Source organism: Ursus americanus, chromosome 17, assembly GCF_024610735.1.
Source record: "Ursus americanus isolate L20-20 chromosome 17, mUrsAme1.1.p, whole genome shotgun sequence".
Taxonomy (NCBI): Eukaryota; Metazoa; Chordata; class Mammalia; order Carnivora; family Ursidae; genus Ursus; species Ursus americanus.
In genome coordinates this window covers 57,930,320-57,953,933 of record NC_142143.1, presented here as the reverse complement: position 1 = coordinate 57,953,933, position 23,614 = coordinate 57,930,320, and the positions used below count along the sequence as shown (strand labels likewise).

The 23,614-nt window shown below is 57.5% G+C and overlaps 1 pseudogene; it reads right to left on the bottom strand.

Annotated features, from left to right (window-relative positions):
• Positions 1-19,508: 19,508 nt before the first annotated feature.
• Positions 19,509-21,921, bottom strand: LOC148108728 (rho guanine nucleotide exchange factor 11 pseudogene; annotated as a pseudogene).
• Positions 21,922-23,614: the final 1,693 nt, after the last annotated feature.

Genomic DNA, 23,614 nt, shown 5'->3' with positions numbered 1-23,614 from the left:
ACCTTTCTTTAAGAGAAGGCTATGCCTACACATCCTAGGAAATATTCCTAATGAAGTACAAGTCCATCAGGACTACGGTGTGAACGGTAGCACACAGCCTGCATGGTAGTAGTCAGTAATTCTAACAAGGGTTAACCCCACCCCCCGTCTCACAAAACCTTCCTCTGTCCCCATGGAACTCATGGTCTGCCCTCAGAAAACCCTCCAGGAAACAAACCTTTCATCTGAATGCTCTCTTCACCTTCTGCTTCAAATCTTGTCCAACCACAGTGATATGAAACTATAAATCAGACTCAAGAAAAAAATGGGACAGTCAAAAATAGGTGGAGATTGGGGCACCTGGGTGGATCAGTTGTTAAGGATCTGCCTTCAGCTCAGGTCCTGATCCCAGGATCCTGGGATTTAGCCTGGAATCAGGCTCCTTGCTCAGCAGGAAGCCCGCTTCTCCCTCTGCCACCCCCCTGCTTGCATTCCCTCTCTCACTGTCTCACTCTCTGTCAGATAATTAAATAATCTTAAAAATATATGAGGAGATTTAACAACATGCTACTGAACAACCAACAGTCAAAGAAGAAATCAAAAAAGATTTTAGAAGTACCTTGACACTGATGAAAAAGACAACTTACAAAAACTTATGAGATGCAGCAAAAGTAGCTCTATGGGGGACATTCATAGAAACTCAAGTCTTCATCAATCCATGAGAATGGTCTCCAATAAACAACCTGATTTATGTGGTAAAGAAGTAGAAAATAAAACAACAAACAAAGACCCAAATTAGTAGAATTAAGGAAATAACAAAAAGGAATGCATAAACAAATCCGACAGAGACTAAAAAGACCAAAAAAAGAAAAACAATGAAAATGAAAGCTGCCTTTTTTGGAAAGATAAACAAAACTGACAAACTTAGCTAGACTCACCAAGAAAGACAGAGGACTCGAATACAATCAGGAAAGAAAGATAATGGATACCTGTATCATATCAAAATCAAAAGAACTCTTCAAACTTGGGCACAACAACTTCTTGCAAGCCATGTCTCTAAAGGCAAAGGAAATAAAAGCAAAAATGAATTATTGGCACTTCATCAAGATAAAAAGCTTATGCACGGCAAAGCAAATGATCAATAAAACAAAAAGGCAACCTAGGGAATTGAAGAAGATATCTGCAAATGATATTACAGATAAAGGGCTGGTATCCAAGATCTATAAAGAACTCCTCAAACTCGACACCCAAAAAATGGGCAGAAGACACAAAGAGATACTTCTCCAGAGAAGACATACAAATGGCCAACAGACACATGAAAAAAGGCTTCACATCACTTGCCATCAGGCAAATACAAATCAAAACGACAATGAGATACCACCTTACACCAGTTAGAATGGTTAAAATTAACAAGGCAGGGGGCACCTGGGTGGCACCGCGGTTAAGCATCTGCCTTCGGCTCAGGGCGTGATCCTGGCATTATGGGATCGAGCCCCACATCAGGCTCCTCCGTTATGAGCGTGCTTCTTCCTCTCCCACTCCCCTTGCTTGTGTTCCCTCTCTTGCTGGCTGTCTCTATCTCTGTCGAATAAATAAATAATATCTTGAAAAGGAAATTAACAAGACAGTAAATTACAAAAAGTCAGAGAGGATGTGGAGAAAGGGGAGCCCTCTTACACTACTCGTGAGAATTCAAGCTGGTATAGCCACTTTTGAACAATATGGAGGTTCCTCAAGACATTAAACACAGAGCTATCCTACGACCCACCAATTGCACCACTGGGTATTTACCCCATAGACACAGAGTAATGAAAAAAAGGGGCACCTGTATCCCAATGTTCATAGCAGCAATGTCCATAATAGCCAAACTGTGGAAGGAGCCAAGATGTCCTTCAGCAGATGAATGGACAAAGAAGATGTGGTTCATCTATACAATGCACTATTACTCAGTCATCAGAAAAGATGAATACCCACCATTTGCACCAACGTGGATGGACCAGGAGGGGATTATGCTAAGTGAAATTAAGTCAGGCAGAGAAAGACAATTATCATATGGTTTCACTCCTATGTGGAATGGAAGGAATAGCATGGAGGACATTAGGAGAAGGAAGGGAAAAGTGAGGGGGGGGGAATGAGAGGGGGAGATGAACCATGAGAGACTATTGACACTGGGAAACAAAATGAAGGTTGCAGAAAGGGAGGGTAGGGGAATGGGTTATCCTGGTGATGAGTATTAAGGAGGGCACGTGTCATAATGAGCACTAGGTGTTATATGCAAACAATGAATCATGGAACACTTCATCAAAAACAAATGAAGTACTGTAGGGTGACTAACATCATTTTAAAAAAAGAGAAAGATATGAAATCCATACAGGAAAACTATCACTATTTGCAAATGATATGAAATCCTGAAAAATTCCACAAAAAAACTGTTAGTTTAAACAAATTCAAGAAAGCTGCAGGATATAAAGTTAATATACAGAGATCTGTTGTCTTTATTTTTTTTCAGATTTTATTTATTTATTTGAGAGGAAGAGAAAAAGCACATGCAGGGGGAGTGTCAGAAAGAGGGAGAAGCAGACCCTTGTTAAGCGGGGAGCCCAACACGGGGCTCAATCCCAGAACTCTGGGATCATGACCTGAGCTGAAGGAAGACGCGTCACCTATGGGGCCACCCAGATGACCCAACTTCTTCCATTTCTGTATACTGATGACACACTTTCACAAAGAGAAATTAAAAAAGCAATGCCATTTACAATTGCATCAAAAAAAAATCTAGGAATAAAAGTAACCAAAAATGAGAAAGACATAGTACACTCAACACATGGCAGAAAAGAAATGAAAAACATGTGTGTCAAGGGGGCAGGATGTATGGGTCAAAGAGTTGGAAGGCAACACAAACAAATGGATGCATACGCCATGCTCCTTAACTGGAAGAGTTAATTATGTGAACATGTCCATCGTACCCACGGCAATCGACAGATGTGATGAAATCCCTATCTGAATTCCAGCGGCATTATTCAAGCAAATAGAAAACAGTCCACAAACTTGTATGGAATCACAAAAGACCCCAAATACCCAAAGCAACCTGGAGAAAGAAAGGTGAAATCAACACACTCCTGGATTTCAAGCAACATTACAAAGCTGTTGTCATCAAAACAGGATGGTACTGGCATAAACACAGACAGCAGGTCAGTGGAACAGAACAGAAAGCTCAGAAATTTACCCACATGTAGATGATCCTAACTTAGGACACAGCAGCAGAAGATATGCCATGAGGGAAGGACTGTCACTTCAGTGAGTGGTAACAGGCAAACTGGACACTAAATGCAGAAGAATATAACTGGGTCACTTTCTTACACCACACACAAAATTTTTAATGGAGGAATGATTTGAACATAAGACCTGAATCCATAAACCTCCAAGAAGACACAGGTACTAAGTCTCTCAACGTTCATTTTGGCAAAGAGTCTTCAGATCGGACACCAAATGCAAAGGCAACAAAAGCAAAAATAAACAAGTGGAACAACATCAAACTGAAATCTTCCACACGGCAAAAGACACCAGCAAAAACTTAAAAGGCCACTGACCCAATAAGAAAAAAATATCTGCGAATCATATGTGTGAGAAGAGGCTAATATCCAAAATACACACAACACTCATACAAATCAAAAGAAACAAAAAAAAAACTGTATAAAAAATGGGGGGAATATGTGAATAGATACTTTCCAAAGATGGCACACAGGTGCCAACAGACAGAAAAAGTTGTTTCACATCACTAAATATCGTCAGGGAAACATCAGTCAGACCCACAATCGGCTATCCCCTCAAAACTGTTGGAACACCATTGTCCAGAGACAGAGACCAGGTGGGGTCAAGGGTGTGCAGATGAGGAGACACTGTGCACTGTTGGTGGGAATGGAAATTGGTGCAGCCACTGTGACAAACGGTATGGAGGTTCCTGAAAAAATAAATGCAACTACCACATCACCCAGTAATGGCTCTACTGAGTATTGATTTGGAGAACACAAAAATACTGCTTTAAAAAGACAGATGCACTCCCACGTTCACTGCAGCATTATTCACAAGAACCAGACATGGACACACAGACTTTGGGGGCCTTATGCCAAGTAACTCAGACACAGAAAGAACAATACCAGATGCTCTCATGTACATTCCACGTGGAATAAACAAATACTGAACGCATAGATACTGAGAGCAGATTGGTAGGAGCCAGATTCGGGGGTGGGGTGGTAGAAATGGGTGAATGTGGTCAAAGTCTCAATGTTTGAGTGAGAAAATCCGACAGTCATGAAATGTTCTGTCCAGCATGGAGACTAAAACTAACCCCGCAGCATGGGGTATAGGTTTCCCTGCTCTTTGAAAGTACAGGGCTTCTGAGAAACCTTGCACAGCAGAAATGGTGTCAGGAAGGAATGGCCATTAATTTACACGGAACAATTAGTGTGCTCAGACTCCAAATTTCCTTCTCTTTGGCTTTTCTTAGGCCTCAGGATATAAGTTTCTAACGGAGCCCCAGCATAAATGAAGATAAAGCACAACAGAGGCTCACAGACACCATTCAAAGTGCTGGTGTCTGGATGCGGAGAGTGGTTCCCAGCGGAAGGAGCTGGTTGGGGTGCACACCGCCTCTGTCGTGCTTCTCCCCAAAACAGATGCTGAACGCAATTCTCACTGTTCAGCTTTTTTCATAAGAGGGAAATCCTCTTCAGGTCTCTTCCTCTTACTGAAGCTGGGTAATAACATGGTTCTTTCAAGAACCTAACTCTAGATGCTGGCCATCTTAGGCCATATCTTATGCCCAATTGAATAAACACTGTTAGATGAAGGAACAACTTAGATGTTACAAACAGGCACAGAGTGAATCTCACCTTCCCTTTCTAATAAAAGAGGGTTCCTAGGAAACAGATGGTCAAAATCCATTTGTAAGCAATAAATGGACAGAGAAATTGTGATCCCCTGCAAAGTTCTACCAGCAGGGAAACTAAGTAATTCTTGCACCAAACCCAGAATGCTGGCAGCTACTTCAATTTTACTTTGATGCTCAATTAGAGAAAAGAGAAAAGCCCAGGAGGTTTGGGGATAATGAGAGGTTTTACCTCCAGCCCTGACATAGTTAGGACATTTTGCCAAACATACCTGTGCTTTCTCTGAACACTGGCATCCTGTACAAGCTGCCTCGCTGACTCCGATGCTGACGTTCAAAACCTCGGGTGTCTTGGAGCCAGAGCAGAGAAGTGCTGTCATTGGGGAGAAGAAGGCACCTCTGACCTAAAGCCTGCACACCTCCTTCGGTTTCTGGGTGAAGGGGCAACACATACTTGTTGTTTAGCAGTAATTATCTTCATTCTAAATAGACCAATGACCTTGCCTTTTCTGGAAAGCAGACTTACTCTTCTAAAGAAACCCTCATTTCGTCTAGGATATTTTTCCCAATATAACTAGAGTGGAACATTTATTTCTCACTTAAATAGAAAACACTGTTATTGTCGACATTGCCTGAATGAAGTTTTAAAAACATTTTAGAGAGAAAGGAAGAGACCTTTATTCAAACCCAAGTCAGTACAGCTGCCTGGGAGACACAATCTTCACCAAGAAGGGAGTGCTCCGGGGAAGGAACATTTGGGGCAGGCTTATATAATTTTTCTGTTTTGTTTTACATACAGAGTTACACACCACAATGAGGATCTTCTTAGATTCCAGAAAGTGACAGACTCTTTCTTATGTTTTCAGTATGTACATGTCAGTATGACCTTAATCTTATGGGAGCCAAAGAGGTTCTTTATTTTTTCTTATATTTATGTTATATATTATGTTATATAATGTTCAACATTAAGCAAAGATACTGTTCGTTGGAAGAGAGGTCCTGCCCACTGTTGTTTCTCACTTATATGCTCATCTTCCTTACCTCATGGTAACATAACCACCTTGATTCCTGCTTCCGTCTTCAGGAAGGCTGAGGTGACTTGAAGGGCATTACCCTGACATCGTTTTTCTTAGCAATAAGATGTGGACATTTCCCTAGTCCTACACACCCAAAGTTGAATCGGAATCAGGATTGAGGAGGCTGATGAGAGTTGAAGGTATTTTCCTATACAGGGTGGTTTATTACCAATAAGGATGGGTCAGAGTCCTCGAAATTCCAGAACCTTTTCATTAATGCTTCCTACTCGTGAAAGATGATGTACATTGGTCTTTCCCTGTATAGTGTGGTGACTCAGAGAAAAGTGCTTAGCCCTTTCGTCAGACTTCCACGACCACTTTGGGGCTGGCTTCCATATTCACAAAGGATGATGTTAGGGCTAAGAGGGTTCCTGTACACTGTTTTTTCTTACAGATAAGTGTATGGCATTTTTGTTACATTGCCAGAACCACTTAGCGCCGGGCTTCCCGGCCTCCTGGAGACGAACCCTAAACCAAGGTCGGCCCCCGAGGGGCCCCTCCCAAGGGGCCTGGTGCCACAACGCCGGGGATTGTGAACCCCCGAGCGAAGCGCCGGAGTCACCCTGCCGCCCCGCAGCAACCTGGGCTGCTAGAGGCGCCACCAGTCTTTCAGGGCGAGAGAACGGGCAGGGCCTCCCAAGCCCCCGGCGACCTTTGAAGGCCCCCACGCCAAAACACATGGGTCCACGCTACCACGCACCATCGCGCTCACCTCAGCCTGCCCCTCCACTGGCCGCACAGCCGGTGGATCAGGCCTGCCTGCCTCCCGGGGGCTAACACTAACCCTAGGTGGGCTCACGAGGGGCCCCTCTCAAGGGGCCTGGCTCCACCACGCCAGGGATTGGGGACCCGAGAGCACCAGTGCCTGACGAACCCTGCCGCCCCACCGCAACGCGGCGGGCTTAGGGCGTCGCTGGTCATTCAGGGCGGGAGACCGGGCAGGGCCCTCAGAGCCCCAGGCGACCTTCGAAGGCCCCCTCGCCAAAAAGCTTGGGCCCATGCTCCCGCTCACCAGCGCCTTCACCTCAGCCAGCCCCTCCACACACCACACAGCCTGGGGATCAGGCCTGTCGGCCTCCTGGGAGCTGACTCCAAACCCTATGTCGGCCCCCGAGGGGCCCCTCCCAAGGGGCCTGGTGTTGCCACGCCAGGGATAGGGGATGCCCGATCCCTAGCGCCGGACTTAACCTGCAGCCCCGCCACCACCCTGGCCTCTAGGGGTGCCGCTGGTCATTCAGGGCAGGAGAACCTGCAGTGCCCTCGGAGCCCCCAGCAAACTTTGAAAGCCCCGCTCGAAAACTCTTGGGCTCATGCTCCCGCTCGCCAGTGCCCTCACCTCGGCTAGCCCCTCCGCATGCAGCAGAGCCAGCGGATTGGGCCTGCTGGCCTCCTGGGGGCTAACCCTAACGCTAGGTCGGCCCCAGAGGGGCCCCTCCCAAGGGGCCTGGCGCCACCACGCCTGGGATTCGGGGTACCCGAGCCCCAACGCTGGATGCATCCTGCCACACCGCCGACAGCCGGGCCGCTAGGAGATCCGCCGGTCATTCAGGGAGGGAGAACAGGCAAGGCCCTCCGAGCCCCCACCGACATTCGAAGACTCCTGGCGCCAAAACCCTAGGGTCCACGCTCCCGCTCGCCAGTGCCCTGCCTCGGCCAGCCCCTCTGCACGCCATAGAGCTGGCGGTTCGGGCCTGCCGGCCTCCTGGGGGCTAACCCAAACCCTACGTCAGCCCCCGAGGAGCCCCTCCCAATGGGCCTGGTGCCGCCACACCGGGGCTCGGGGACCCCCGAGCCCCGTCTCTGGGCTAACCCTGCCGCCCCGCCGCCACCCGGGGCCGCTTGGGTGCCGCCGGTAATTCAGGGCGGAAGAACTTGCTGAACCCTTCGAGCCCCTGGTGACTTTCGAAGGCGCCCCGCGCCATAACGCTTGGGCCGACGCTCCCGCTCACCAGCGCCCTCACTTAGGCCAGCCCCTCTGCACTTCGCATAGCCAGCGAACCGGGACTGCCAGCCTCCTTTGGGCTAACGATAACCCTAGGTCGGCCCCCGAAGGACCCCTCCCAAGGGGACAGGCAGTGCCACGGCGGGTATTGGGGACCCCCGAGGCCCAGCTCTGGACTCACTGTGCCGCCCCTCCACCACCCTGGCCGCTAGGGAGCCGCCAGGCATTCAGGGCGGGAGAACAGGCAGGGGCCTCCAAGCCCCCAGCGACATTCGAAGGACCCATGCACCAAAACTCTAGGGCCCATGCTCCCGCTCACCAGCGCCCTCACCTCGGCCAGTTCCTCTGCTCCCCTCACAGCCGGCGGACCAGGCCTGCTGGCCTCCTGGGGTCTAACTATAACCCTAGGACGACTCACGAGGGGCCCTTCCCAAGGGGCCTGGTGCCGCCATGCCAGGGATTGGGGACCCACAAGCACCAGCACCGGACTCACCCTGCCACCTCACCGTGACCCTACCCGCTGGGGTTGCTGTCCTATTTCAGGGTGGAAGAACGGGCAGGACCCTCCGAGCCACCTGCGACCTTCGAAGGCACCCCGAGCCAAAGCCAAAATGCTCTGGCCCACGCTCCTGCTCGCCAGCTACCTCACCTGGACCCACACCTCCATTCACCGCACATGGGCTGAACTAGCCTGCCAGTCTCCTGGGGGCTAACCCTAACCCTAGGTCGGCCCCCGAGGGGCCCGTCCCAAGGGGCCTGGTGCCACAACGGCGGGTATTAGGGACCCCCGAGCCCCAGCGCCGGACTCACCCTGCTGCCCCGCTGCCACCTGGGCCACTAGGGGCACCGCCCGTCATTCAGGGCGGGCGAACAAGCCGGGTCCTCTGACGCCCCTGCAACATTAGTAGGCGCCCCACACCAAATGCTTGGGCCCACGTTCCCACTCGCCAGCGCCCTCACCTCCGTCCACCCCTCCACTTGCTGTACAGCTGGCGGATCGGGACGGCCGGCCTCCTGTGTGTTACCTAACCCTAGGTCGGCCCCCGAGGGGCCCCTCCCAAGGATCCTGGGGGCGCAACGCCTGGGATTGAGGAACCCCAGAGCCCCAGCGTTGGACTCAACCTGCCGCCCCGCCACCATCCGGGTTTCTAGGGTCGCCACCGGTCATTCAGGGCGTGAGAACAGGCAGGGCCCTCCTAGCCCACGGTGACATTCGAAGGCGCCCCGCGCCAAAACGCTTGGGCCCACGCTCCCTCTCGCCGCCCCATCGCTCGTCCGACAGGGGGCGGATCGGGCCTGCCCGACTCCTGGGGGCTAACTCAAACCCTAGGTCGGCCCCCGAGGGACCCATCCGATGGGGCCTGGCGCCACAACGCCTGGGACTGCTGAACCACGAGCTCCAGCGCCGAACTGACTGTGCTGCCCTGCTGACACCTGGGCTGCTAGAAGCGCCGCCGGTCATTCAGGGCGTGAGAACGGGAAGGGCCCTCCGAGCCCCCGTTGTCCTTCGAAGGCCCACCGCGCCAAAACGCTTGGTTCCACGCTCGCGCTCGCCAGCGCCCTCACCTCAGCCCGCCCCTCCGCTCGCCACCCAATGGGCGGATCGAGCCTGCCGGCCTCCTGGGGGTTAACCCTAACCCTAGGTAGGCCCCCGAGGAGCTGCTCCCATGGGGCCTGGCACCGCAACGCGGGGATTGGGGACCCCCGAGCCCCAGCACTGGACTAAGCTTACCGCTCTGCCGGCGGCCGGGCTGCTAAGGGCGCCGCCGGTCATTCAGGGCGGGAGATCGTGTAGGGCCCTCCGAGCCCCCGGCGAACTACGAAGGCCCCCCGTGCCAAAATGGTTGGGCCCACGCTCCTGCTCGCCAGGGCCCTCATATCGGCCCGCCCCTCCTCTTATAGCAGAGCCCGGGGATCGGGCCTGCCAGCCTCCTGGGGGCAAACTCTAACCCTAGGTCGACCACCAAGGGGCCTTCCCAAGCGGTCTGGCGCTGCAATGCCAGGGATTGGGGACCCCAGAACCCCAGCCCCTGACTCCCCCTGCCGCCCCGCCACCACCTGTGACGCTAGCGGCGCCGCAGGTCATTCAGGGCATGAGAACTGGCAGGGCCCTCCGAGCCCCGGGCGACCTTCAAAGGCACCCAGCATCAAAACGCTTGTGCCCACAATGCCGCTAGGCAGTGCCCTCACCTCAGCCTGCCCTTCCGCTCACCGCACAGCTGGCGGATCAGGCCTGCTAGCCTCCTTGGGCCTAAACCTAACACTAGGTCGGCCCCCGAGGGGCCCCTCCCAAGGGGCCTGGCTCCGCAACGCCAGGGATTGGGAAAGGAGCCCATTTCCCAGACTCACCCTGCCGCCCCACCGCTGCATGGGCCACTAGGGGCGAAGCAGGACATTCAGTGCGGAAGAACGGGCAGGGCCCTCTGAGACTCCGTCGTTGTTCGAAGGCCCACCGCACCAAAATGCTTGGGTCCATGCTCCCGCTTGCCAGCGCCCTCACCTCAGCCCGCTCCTCCACTCACTGCACAACCGGCGGATATGGCCTGCCGTCTTCCTGTGGGCTAACACTAACCCTAGGTCGGCCCCCGAGGGGCCCCTCCCAAGGGGCCTGGCGCCGCAGCGCCAGGGATTGGGGACCCCCGAACCCCAGCGCCAGAATCACCCTGCCGGTCTGCCGGCACCTGGGCTGCTAGGGGCGTCGCCGGTCATTCAGGGCGGAAGAACGGGCAGGGCCCTCCGAGCCCTGGGCGACCTTCGAAAGCACCGCACATCAAAATGCTTGCGCCCACGCTCCCGCTAGTCAGCGCCCTCACCTTGGCCCGCCCCTCCGCTCGCCGCACAGCCGGCAGATCGGGACTGCTGGCCTCCTGGAGCTAACCCTAACCCTAGGTATGCCCCCGAGGAGCCCATCCCAAGGGGAGTGGGGCAGCAACGCGGTGATTGGGGACCCCCGAGCCCCAGCACCGGACTCATCCTGCCGGACCGCCGCCACCCGGGCCGCTAGGGGTGCTGCCAGTCATTCAGGGCGGGACAACGAGTAGGGCCTTCCAAGCCCCCGATGACCTTCGAAGGCCCCCCGCACCAAAACGCTTGGGCCCACGCTCCTGCTCGCCAGCGCCCTCATCTCGGACCACCCCTCCGCTCGTTGAAGAGCGGGTGGATCAGGACTGCCGGCCTCCTGGGGGCAAACTCTAACACTAGGTCAGCCACCGAGGGGCCCATCCCAAGGTGCTGGTGCCGCCACGCTGGGGATTTGGGACCCCCAAGCCCAAGCACCGGACTCACCCTGCCCCCCCTCTTCCACCCGGGCCGCTAGGGGAACTGAGGATCATTCAGGGCGGGAGAACGGGCAGGGCGCTCTGAGCCCCCAGCGACCTTCGAAGGCCGCCCACGCCAGAACGCTTGGGCCCACGCTCCTGCACACCAGCGGCATCACCTCAGCCAGCGCTTCCACTCTCCGCACATCCGGTGGATCTGCCCTGCAAGCCTCCTGGGGGCTAACCCAAACCCTGGGTTGGCTCCCAAGAGGCTTGGCACCGCAACGCCGGGGATTGGGTACTGCCTAGCCCCAGCGCCGGACTCAACATGCCGCCCCCAGGCCACCTGGGCCGCTAGGGTTGCCACCGGTCATTCAGGGCGGGAGAATGGGCAGGGCCCTCCGAGCCACTGGTGACTTTTGAAGGCCCCCCACGCCAAAATGCTTGAGCCCACGCTCCCGCTCCTCAGCGCCCTCACCTCAGCCCGCCCCTCTGCTCGCCACAGAGCCAGTGGATGAGGCCTGCCCTCCTCCTGGGGTTACCCATAACCCTAGGTGGGCCCATGAGGGGCCCCTCCGAAGGGGCCTGGCACCACAATGCCTGGGATTGGGGACCCCCGAGCCCCAGCGCCGGACTCACCCTGCCGCTCTGCCGCCACCCGGGCCGCTAGGGGTGCTGCTGGTCATTCAGGGTGAGAGAACGGGCAGGGCCCTCCGAGCCCATGGCAACCTTCAAAGGCCCCCCCATCCAAAACGCTTAAGCCCAGGCTCTTGCTCCTCAGAGCCCTCACCTCGGCCCGCCCCTCCGCTCGCCGCAGAGCCGGCGGATGAGGCCTGCCCTCCTCCTGGGGGCTACCCATAGCCCTAGGTTGGCACCTGAGGGGCCCCTCCGAATGGGCCTGGTACTGCAATGCCTGGGATTGGGGACACCCGAGCCCCAGCGCCAGACTGACCGTGTCACCCTGCCACCACCCGGGCCGCTAGGAGCACCGTCGGTCATTCAGGCAGGGAGAACAGGCTGATCCCTCCAAGCCCCTGGCAACCTTCAAAGGCCCCCCATGCCAAAACGCTTGGGCCCGCACTCCCACTCGAAGCGCCCTCACCTCGGGCCACCCTTCCACTCGCCGCACAGCGGGCGGATCGGGCCTGCTGGCATCCTGGGTGCTAACCCTAAACCTAGGTCGACCCCCGAGGGGCACCTCCTAAGTGGCCTTGCACCGCAATGCCGGGGATTGAGGACCCATAAAACCCAGCGTTGGACTCACCGTGCCTCCCCATCGCCACCCAGGCTGCTATGGGCGCCGTTGGTCTTTCAGGACGGGAGGACGGGCAGGGCCCTCCGAGCCCCTGGCGACCTTGAAGGCCCCCCACGCCAATACGCTTGGGCGCACACTCACTCGCCAGCGAACTCACCTCAGCTCGCCCCTCCAATCACCGCACAGCCAGCGGATTGGGCCTGCAGGCCTCCTGGGGGCTAACACTAACCCTAGGTTGGCCCCAGAGGGGCCTCTCCCAACGGGCCTGGTGCAGGAATGCCCGTGATTTTGGAACCCCAAGGCCCAGCGCTGGACTCACCCTGCCACCCCACCTCCACCTGGGCCGCTAGGGGCGCCGCCGGTCATTGAGGGCGGGAGAACGGGCAGGGCCCTCCAAGCCCCCTGCGACATTCCAAGGCCCCCCGACCCAAAATGCTTAGGCCCATGCTCCTTCTCGCCAGTGCCCTCACCTTGCCCCACGCCTCCCCTCGCAGCACAGCCGGCGGATCGGGCTTGCTGGCCTCCTGGGGGTTAACCCTAACCATAGGTCGGCCCACGAGGGCCCCCCCCAAGGGGCTTGGCGCCGCAACGTGGGGATTGGGGACCCCCGAGCCCTAAGCCGGACTCAACGTGCCGCCCTGCCTCCACCCTGACCGATAGGGGTGCCGCCGGTCATTCAGGGCGGGAGAACGGGCAGGGCCCTCAGAGCACCCAGAGACCTTCGAAGGCTCCCCGCACCAAAATGCTTGGGCCCATGCTCCCGCTCTCCAGCAGCCTCACCTTGGCCCGCCCCTCCGCTCCATGCACAGCGGGCGGATCGGACCTGCCTGCCTCCTGGGGGCTAACCCTAACCCTAGGTCGGCCCCCCAGGGGCCCCTCCCAAGGGTCCTGGTGCTGCTACGCCGGGGATTGGGGACCCAAAGCCCCAGAGCCAGACTCACCCTGCCGCAATGCCGCCACCCGGGCCGCTAGGGGCTCCGCCGGTCATTCAGGGCTGGAGAATGGACATGGCCCTGGAGAAACCGGCGACATTTGAAGCCTCCTGCGCCAAAATGCAGGGGCCAACGCTCCCACTTGCCAGCGCCTTTACCTCGGCCCACCCACCTCTCGCCGCCCAGACAGAGGATTGGGCCTGCTGGGTTGTTGGGGGCTAACCGAAACCCTAGGTCGGCCCCGTGGGGCACATCCCAAGGGGCCTGGCTCTGCAACGCTTGGGATTGGTGACTCAGAGCCCCAGAGCAGGACTCACCCTGGTGCACTGTTGCCACCCGGGCCGCTAGGGGCGCTGACGTTCATTCAGGGTGGGAGAAAGGGCAGGGCCCTCCGAACCCCCGCCGACCTTTGAAGGTGCCCCGAACCAAAACACTTTGGCCCAGGCTCATGTTCACCAGCACCCTCACCTCGGCCAAACTCTCTGCTCGACGCACAGGTGGTGTATCGGGCCTGCTGGCCTCCTGGGTGCTAACGCTAACCATAGGTCGCCCCCCGAGGGGCCTTCCCAAGGGGCCTGGCGTCGGAACGCTGGGGATGGGGACCTCGAGTCCAAGTGCCGGATTCACCCTGTTGCCCTTCAGCCACCTGAGCCGTTAGGGGCCCACTGGTCAATCGGGGCAGGAGAACGGGCAGGTCCCTCCGAGCCGTCGCTGACCTTTGAAGGCCCCCCATGCTAAAATGCTTCGGCTCGTGCTCAGGTTTGCCAGCGCCATCACCTCGGCCCAACCCTCCGCGTGCTGCACAGCCGCTGATCGGGTCCACCGGCCTGCTGGGGGCTGACTGTAACCCTAGATCGACCCAGAGCGGCCTCTCCCAAGGGGCCTGGTGCCACAACGCCGGGGATTGGGGACCCTGAGCTTCAGCACTGGACTCACCCTGATGCCAAGCCACCACCGCTGCTCTGCACACCTCACAGCAACTGGATCTGGACTGCCGGCCTCCTGGGGATAACCCTAACCCTTGGTCGGGCCCCAAGGGGCCCCTCCGAAGGGGCCTGGTGCTGCAACGCTGGGCATTGGGGACCCCCGAGCCCCAGCGCCGGACTCACCCTGCTGCCCCTATGCCACCCGGGCCTTGAGTGGCGCCACCGGTCATTCAGGGAAGAACAGGCAGGGCCCTCCGAACACCCGGCGACTTTTGAAGGCCCATCACGTCAAAACGCTTGGGCCCACGCTCCCGCTCGCCAGCGCCCTCACCTCGGCCCTCCGCTCGCACACCTCACAGCCAGTGGATCTGGCCTGCCGGACTCCTGGGGGCTAACCCTAACCCTAGGTCGGCCCCGAGTGGACCCTCCCAGGTGGCCTGGTGCCGCAACGCCAGGGATTTTGAACCCCCGAGCCCCAGTGCCGCACTCACCCTGCCGCCCTGCCACACCCGTGCGGCGAGTGGCGCCGCAGGTCATTCAGGGCGGAAGAACGGGCAGGGCCCTCCGAGCCCCCAGCAAATTTCATAGGCACCCACGCCGAAACGCTTTGGCCGATGCTCCTGCTCGCCAACGCCCTTACCTCGGACCGCTGCTCCACACACCGCACAGGCAGCCGATCGGGGCTGCTGGCCTCCTGGGGTCTAACCCTAACAATAGGTCAGTCCCCGAGGGGCACCTCCCAAGGGGCCTGGCACTGCAACTCCGGGGATTGGGGACCCCCGAGCACCGGCACCGGACTCACCCTGGCTCCCCTCCACTTCCTGGGCCGCTAGGGGCACCACCGGTCATTCAGGATGGGAGAACGGTCAGGGCCCTCCGAGCCCCGGCGACCTTCGAAGGCCGCCCGTGCCAAAATGCTTGGGCCCACACTCCCGCTCGCCAGCGCCCTCACCTCGGCCCGCTGATCAGCTCACCGCACAGCCAGCGAATAGGGCCTGCCAGCCTCCTGGGGGCTAACCCTAACCCTAGGTCGGCCCCCGAGTGGCTCCTCCCAAGGGGCCTAGCTCCGCAAGCCAGGTAATGTGGACCCCCGAGCCCCAGTGCCGGACTCACCCTGCCGCCTTGCCACACCCGGGCTGCTGAGGGCTCTGCCGGTTATTCATGGCAAAAGAAGGGGCAGGGCTTTCCGAGCCCCTGGAGACATTCGAAGGCGCCCTGCGCCAAAATGCTTGGGCCTACGCTCCCGCTCGCCAGCGCCCTCACCTCGGACCACTGCTCCGCAGACCACATAGCCAGCGGATCGGGCCTGCTGGCCTCCTGGGGGCTAACCCTAAGCCTAGGTCTGCCCCCGAGGAGCCCATCCCAAGGGGCCTGGCACCGCAACGCCGGGGATTGGGGACTCCGAGCCTCAGCAGCTGACTCACCCTGCTGCCCAGCTGCCACCCGGGGTCTTGTGGTGCTGCTATTATTCAGGGAGGGAGAAAGGGCAGGGCCCTCTGAGACACGGTGACCTTCAAAGGCCCCCGGTGCCAAAACACCCGGGCCCACGCTCCCAATCACCAGTGCCCTCACCTTGGTCCACCACTCCGCTATCCACACAGCTGGCGAAGAGGGCCTGCTGGCCTCCTAGGGGCTAAACCTAACCCTAGGTTGGCACCCGAGGGGCCATTTCCACGGGGCCTGGCGCTGCAACGCTGGGGATTGGAGATACCAGAGCCGAAGCGCCTGACTCACCCTGCTGCCATTCAGCCACCAGAGCCGCTAGGGGCCCACCGGTCAATCAGGGAAGGAGAATGGTCAGGGCCCTCCCAGCCCCGCCGACCTTCGAAGGCCCACTGCGCTAAACACTTGGGCTCATGCTCAGGCTCGCCAGCACCCTCACCTCGGCCCAACCCTCCGTGTGTTGCACAGCCACTGATCGGGTCCACCGGCCTTCTGGGGGTAACCGTAACCCTAGATTGACCCCCGAGCGGCCCCTCCCAAGGGGCCTGGTGCCGCAACACTGGGGATTGGGGACCCCAACCTCAGCACTGGCCTCACCCTGCCACCCAGCTGCTACCCGGGTCTTGGGGTCCTGCCCTTCATTCAGGGTGGGAGAACGGGTGGGGCCCTCCAAGACACGGCGACTTTCAAAGGACCCCTGCGCCAAAACGCCCGGGCCCACGCTGCCGCTCACCAGCGCCCTCAACTCGGTCCGCCACTCCGCTATCCACACAGCTGGCGAATAGGGCCTGCTGGCCTCCTAGGGGCTACCCTAACGCTAGGTTGGCCCCCGAAGGGCCCCTCCCAAGGGGCCTGGCGCCAGAACGCGGGGGATTGGGGATACCCGAGCTGCAGCGCCTGACTCACCCTGCCGCCCCACCACCACTTGGGCTGCTAGGGGCGCCGCCAGTCATTCAGGGAGGAGAATGGGCACGGCCCGCCGAGTCCCCGGAGACATTTGAAGGACCCTGGTGCCAAAAGGCTTGGGCCCACGCTCCCGCTCAACAGAGATCTCACCTCGACCCACCCCTCTTGCCGCACAGCTGGCGGATTGAGCCTGCTGGCATCCCGGGGGCTAAACCTAACCCTAGGTCATCCCCCGAGGGGCCCCTCCCAAGCAGTGGATTGGGGACCCCCGAGCCACAGTGCCGGACTCACCTGCCGCCCCGCCACCACACGGGCCACTAGGGTCCCCCCGGATAATTCAGACTGGGAGAATTGGGAGGGCCCTCCGTTTCCCCTGCGAAATTCGAAAGGCCCCCACTCAAAAAAGTTGGCTCCCACACTCCTGCTCGCCAGCGCCCTCACCTCGGCCCACCCCTCCGCTTGCTGCAGAGCCAGTGGATAGTTCCTGCCAGGCTCCTGGGGGCTAACTGAAACCCTAGGTCGACCCCGTGGGGCACATCCCAAGGGGCCTGGTTCTGCAACGCTTGGGATTGGTGACTCAGAGCCCCAGAGCCGGACTCACCCTGCCGCACTGTCGCCACCCGGGCCTCTAGGGGCGCTGCCGGTCATTCAGGGTGGTAGAACAGTCAGGGCCCTGGAGAAACCGGCAACATTGGAAGCCTCCCGCTCCAAAATGCAGGGGCCCACGCTCCCGCTTGCCAGGGCCTTTACCTAGGCCTGCCCACCTCTCGCCGCCCAGCCAGAGGATTGTGCCTGCCGGCCTCCTGGGGGCTAACTCTAACCCTAGGTCGGACCAGGAGGAGCCCCTTCCAAGGGGCCTGGCGCTGCAACGCTGGGGATTGGGGATCCCTGAGCCAGAGTGCAGGACTCCCTCTGCCGCCCCACCACCAACGGATCCGCTAGGGGCGCCGCTGCTTATTCAGGGCAGGAGAATGGGCAGATCGCTATGAGCCATGGCAATATTCAAAGGCCCAGGGCGCCAAAACACTGGGGCCCACGCTCCCACTCGCCATCGCCCTCAACTCAGCCCGCAACTCCTCTCCTCACACAGCCAGCGGATCGGGCCTGTCGGCCTCCTGGGCGCTAACCTTAACCCTAGGATGGCCCCTGAGGGGCCCTTCCTAACAGGGCTGGCGCCGCAACACCAGGGATTGGGGACCCCCAAGCCCCAGCGCCGGATGCACCCTGCCGCCCCGCCACACACAGGCTGCTAGGGGCGCCGACGTTCCTTCAGTGTGGGAGAACGGGCAGGGCCCTCTAATCCCCCAGCGACATTCCAAGGCCCCCCGCGCCAAAATATTTGGGCCCACGTTCCAGCTCTCCGGTGCCCTCACCTTGGCCTGGCCCTCCGCTACCGCAGAGCTGGCGGATCATGCCTGCCAGACTCCTAGGTGCTAACACGAACCCTAGGACGGCCCCAGAGGGACCCATCCCAAGTGCCTTGCACTGCAATGCATGGCACTGAGGACCCCCAAACCACACTGCCAGACTCACACTTCCATCCCGCCACCACCCAGGCCGCTAGGGGCACCGCCGGTCATTCAGGGCGAGAGAACGGGCAGGGCCCTCCGAGCCTCTAGTGATGTTCAAAGGTCCCCTGCGCCAAAACGCTGGATACCATACTCCTGCTCAACAGTGCCCTCACCTCAGCCCACTCATCCGCTCGCCACACAGCTGGCGAATCAGTCCTTCTGGCCTACTGGGGTTTAACCCTAACCCTAAACCCTAACCTCTAACTTTAAACCCAAAACCTTAACCCCTAATCCTAATCCTAACCCCTAACCCTTACCCTAACCCTAACCCAACCCTAAACCTAACCCTAAACCCTAATCCTTAAACACTAAACACTAACATTAACACTGAATCGTAAACCCTAACCCCTAACCCCGAAACCCTAAACACTAAACCCTAAACTTAACCACTAACCCCAAACCCCAAACCCTAACCCTAAACCCTAACCCTACCCCGACCCCTACCATACCCCTAACCCTACCCCTAACCCTACCCCTTCAGCTAACCCTACCCCTAACCAGTAACCTAACCCTAAACCTAACCCTAACCCATACCCTAACCTGTACCCTAACCCTAACCCTAAACTGTACCCTAACCTGTAACTTAAACCGTACCATAAACCTAACCGTAACCCTAACAAGTACCCTAACCCATATCCTAACCTTAACCCTAAACCCTAAACCCTGACCCTAACCCATACCCTAACTCGTACCATAACCCTACCCGAACCCTAACCCTAACCCGTACCTTAACCGTAAACCTAAACCCTAAACCATAACCCTAACCCTAACCCTAACCAGTACCCTTACCTTAAACTTAACCCATACCCTAACCCATACCTTAACCCATACCCTAACCCGTACCCAATTCCTAACCCGGACTCTAACCCATACCCTACCATACCTAACCCTAACTTGTACCCTAACCCATACCCTAACCCATACCTTAACCCTAAACCGAACCCAATCCCTATCGCTAACCCGTTCCCTAACCCGTACCCTAACCCTAAACCTAAACCTAACCTGTACCATAACCCTAAACTGTACCCTAACCCTAAACCGTACCCTAACCCTAAACTGTACCCTAAACCGTACCCAAATCCGTACGCCAACACTAACCCTAAACCGTACCCTAAACCGTACCCTAAACCGTACCCTAATGCATACCCTAACCCGTACCTTAAACCTAACCCGTACCCTAAACCTAACCCATACTCCAACCCTAACCCTAACCCTAAACCCAAACCCGAAACCCTAACCCATACCCTAAACCCTAATCTGTCCCCTAACCTATAACTTCGAACCTGTAACCCCTAAACCCAACCCTAACCCGTACCCTCTCCTTACCCTAACCCTAACCCCTACACTCACCCAGGTCCAGGACCCGGAGCGTGCGCAGATGGGAGGCTTCCGTCACAAACAGCTCATTGATGACCTCCTGCCGGTCAATCTCCCTCTGGCTTAGCCCGGCCACCACATCCTTGCCCACCGTGTGCTGCCAGTTCTGGGCGGCTGGCTCTAGCTCCAAGTCCAAGAGCTGGCCCAAATCATCCTCTAGGAGGTGGGGGAGGAGGGCGTCTGTGCAGAACCCCAGGCTGGGGGACTCGATGCTCCTGTGTCCCATTTTGGGGGTAAAGGGAGGGGTTGGGTTCTCCAGAGACCTTGTGGAGAGGCTGGAGGCAGAGGATGAGGCTGACTGGTGGAGGTGGGCAGCCTCCGCGGCCGCATCCATGTCCACATCACTGCGAGAGCAGGGCACGTTCTCCACCTTCCGGGACCACTTCAGCTCCTCCCAGCCCTTCAGGCTCTCAGAGCAGCCCAGGCGGATCTCTGAGCATGAGATGTCGATCTCCAGCAGGTCCTCGGGGAAGCTTCCTGTGGAGAGCCACTGCGTCCTAGGCTCCGGGGCATCATATGGCTGGGTGTTCTCAAAGTGCTGAATGATGTTCCTCACGTTGCCTGGTTTGACTTCCACAGGGGACAAGGGAATATGAAATGTGCTCTGCGAAGAGCTTTTGGGCTTCCCGATGTACTTGAGGATAGGGTTTTGCCTCTTGTCCTCCAAGGCATCCTTGTCTTTTTTGGAATTGCTGCTCTTCTTGGTCTTTGGAAAGAAGGGCAGCCACTTGTCCTTGTCAGGAGCTGCCTGGGCCTTTTCAGCTGTGCCGAAAGCCGTGCCTCTCAGAGACAGAGCCCAGCGTAGTGCATATAGGTATTGAGAGCGAAATCCATGGGGGCACTCCTGTCCTCCTCGTACTTGGACAGAATGCCTGCCAGGGCAGCTAGCTGCTTCTCACTTGGCGTTCTCGGACAGGGTCCCCATCCAGGTCCAGCAGGTCATTCTCACCGTACAGACTACCCAGCCCCAGGGTGTGCTTTGTTCTGTAGTCCTGGATCTGCTCCTGGATCTCGGGCATGGCTGCCTCCTGCACTTCCCGGAGTGCGTTGTGGACGTCCTCACTGCCGCACAGATGCAAGTCAATTTCAGCCTGTAACACCTCCGGGACTTTCACTCTCAGCGGCACATTTTTCTCTAAGAAAATATTCCAGATGTCTTTTCCTGAGCTTCGGGAATGCTTGGGGTTTGTCTGCTGGTAAACTTCTGCACACAAGTAAAAAAAGCAGCGGACTGGGGTCAGCCTGAGAGAAGATGTACCGCAGGAAAATGCCCAGGTGAGCGGGCCATGCCTTCAGCTTCTCAAGGTCCTGGAAGATGATGTCGCTCTCGTTGTTGAAATAACCCGGGTCATAATCTTCCTCTGGGCCAATAATTAAAGGCTTCAGGCTCTGGTCTGCGCCCTGATCGCTGGTGCCGGGCCCTGGTGCGTCCGAGCCCTGCCGCCGGTGGTGCTGGGCCAGCCTGGCCATGATCACAGGTGAGGTTCGGGGACTGCCCAGCCCAGGGTCTGACAGTGCCAAGTTCCAATTCATCAGCGCCTCACTGAGGGAGGGGAAGTGCTCCGTTCCAGCATCCAAGCCGCTGTCCCCCTCCTGGCAGTCCAGAGAGAGCTGGCCTTCTGATGCTCTCTGGCTGTTGTCACCATATAGGGGGGGTATGTCCACGAAGCCACCCGTCTCCTGCTGGATCTTCAGCTGGAGCTGAGTGACACACCTCTGGGCACCTTCGATCTGCTCCTCCAGCAGGCTGGCAGGATTCCAGCTGTATACCTCACAAATACACTGTAACTCCTTTTCCTCCTGCCTCAGCATATTGCGAAGGATCTGGGTGGCATGTTTTTGGAATTCGGGATCCTGCAGTGGTTTGGGCCCCCCCCTCCATGATGCACTGCGGGGGGGGGCAGAGGTGGGGGCGGAGGCGGCGGTGGGACCACAGGGGCGACTCGGGGGGCTCCGGCGGGGGCAGGGTCCTGCTGCAGCCCAGAGACACCGACAGACGAGGGGGAAGAGCCCAGGAGGGTCAGTGCGACATAGACGCCAGATCTGATAAGGTTTACCACCTCCAGGTGTGAGCTGTTGGTCACCATGGTGCCATTGACTTTGAAGATCCGGTTGCCCTCTTTGACACCAGCTCTCATGGCTGCCCCTCCGGGCCGCACAGACTGCACCAGAACGATACAGTCCCCACTGACCGTGAAGCCGAAGCCATGCTGGTCCTTCTGGATGATGACACAGCGGTGAACAAGACCTGCTGTCTCAGAGGTGTCGGAGTGTTGGTGGAGGTGGAAAGGGGACCTTTGCTCAGGCGCCGGATCTCCCAAAGACAGGCCGCTTAACCTGTCTATGCTCTGGGGTAACCTCACAGTCATGGTTTCTCAGTGTCTCCGCAGAACAAGGATCCTGCAGTTTTGATGTCTTGATCAGGGCTGAGTCAGCTGCAATTTTTAAGAAAGGTGGGAGGAGTGCCTCCCAACCTCAAGGTCAGATGCTCGGATGCTCGAATGCTCTCTGCTGGCTCTCAGGACCCTGGGAACTGAGGCTCCGCTCTACTTGTACCAGCAAGCATGGTGTCCATTCTCAGCCTCTGGCCCCTCCCCCATCGGAGAAAAAAACCAAAAGAAAAAGAGGAAAAACTATGACCTTCTTAGAAACCAAAAACCCAACCACAAATCTCTTCGAGGTTAGCGCTATGGGCTAAGTCATGAATCACAGAAAGAATGTGCCTTCAAAATATCAGTCTTCACTACAAGATACAGATGAAGCCCATGCTCCAGACGCCATTCCCGCAGCTGTCCTCTCGCAGGCGGGCGCCCGGTGGCCGGCAGGGCCGTGCCGGGTCCCCCCGCGCTCAGCACGATGGCGACGCCGATGCCAGGGCAGGGGCGGCGGAGGGCCGGTCTGAACCGGCACCGGGGCAGGCCCCAGGCCGGCGCGCTAGGCGGGGAAATAAATGAAAGCATACAACAGGACGTGCTCCGCGGCAGCCCTTCAAGTCCGGGGCGGCCCTACGACCCCGGTTATGGAGCTCCTTAAAACACAGCAACAAAAACGGCTTTTACGTGAAAGGTCTGGAAACCCTTCAAGGAGCCAAAGGCACCGAGCAGGAGTGTGGCGCCCCCGCCTCACGCCCACCAGGCCCTGGACTCCCCGCGCCCCGCGCCCACCGCCCTGGCCGCCATCAACCGCGGACGCCGCTCGCATCCCCGCGCCACCCGACCCGCGGCCTCCTCCGCGCCAGCCTGCGGGGTCCCGCCCCGGCTACCCTCCCTCTGGCCCAGCGCGCAGAAGGCGGCTCCACCGCTCCTTCCTGGCCCTTCCCCTCGGCAAGGGGCTCCTTGGGATGCAGGCCGGCCAGCCGCCGCCCATGCCCACGCTGCCCCCTTCAGCCCCGTTCCAGCAGCACGCTACAAAGAACTTCTCAAACTCAATACACAAGAAACAAATAAACAAATCATAAAATGAGCAGAAGATATGAACAGTTTTCCAATGATGACATACAAATGGCTAACAGACACATGAAAAAATGTTCAAAATCATTAGCCATCAGGGAAATTCAAATAGAAACCACACTAAGATACCACCTTAAACCAGTTAGAATGGCAAAAATTAACAAGGCAGGAAACAGCAATTGCTGGAGAGGATGTGGAGAAAGGGGATCCCTCCTACATTGTTGGTGGGAATGCAAGTTGGTACAGCCACTCTGGAAAACAGTGTGGAGATCCCTTAAAAAAGTTAAAAATTGAGCTACCCTATGACCCAGCCATTGCACTACTGGGTATTTACCCCAAAGATACAGACGTAGTGAAGAGAAGGGCCATATGCACCCCAATGTTCATAGCAGCATTGTCCACAATAGCTAAATCCTGGAAGGAACTGAGATGCCCTTCAACAGATGACTGGATTAAGAAGCTGTGGTCCATATATACAACGGAATATTACTCAGCTATCAGAAAGAACGATTTCTCAACATTTGCTGCAACATGGACAGCACTGGAGGAGATAATGCTAAGTGAAATAAGTCAAGCAGAGAAAGACAATTATCATATGATTTCTCTCATCTAT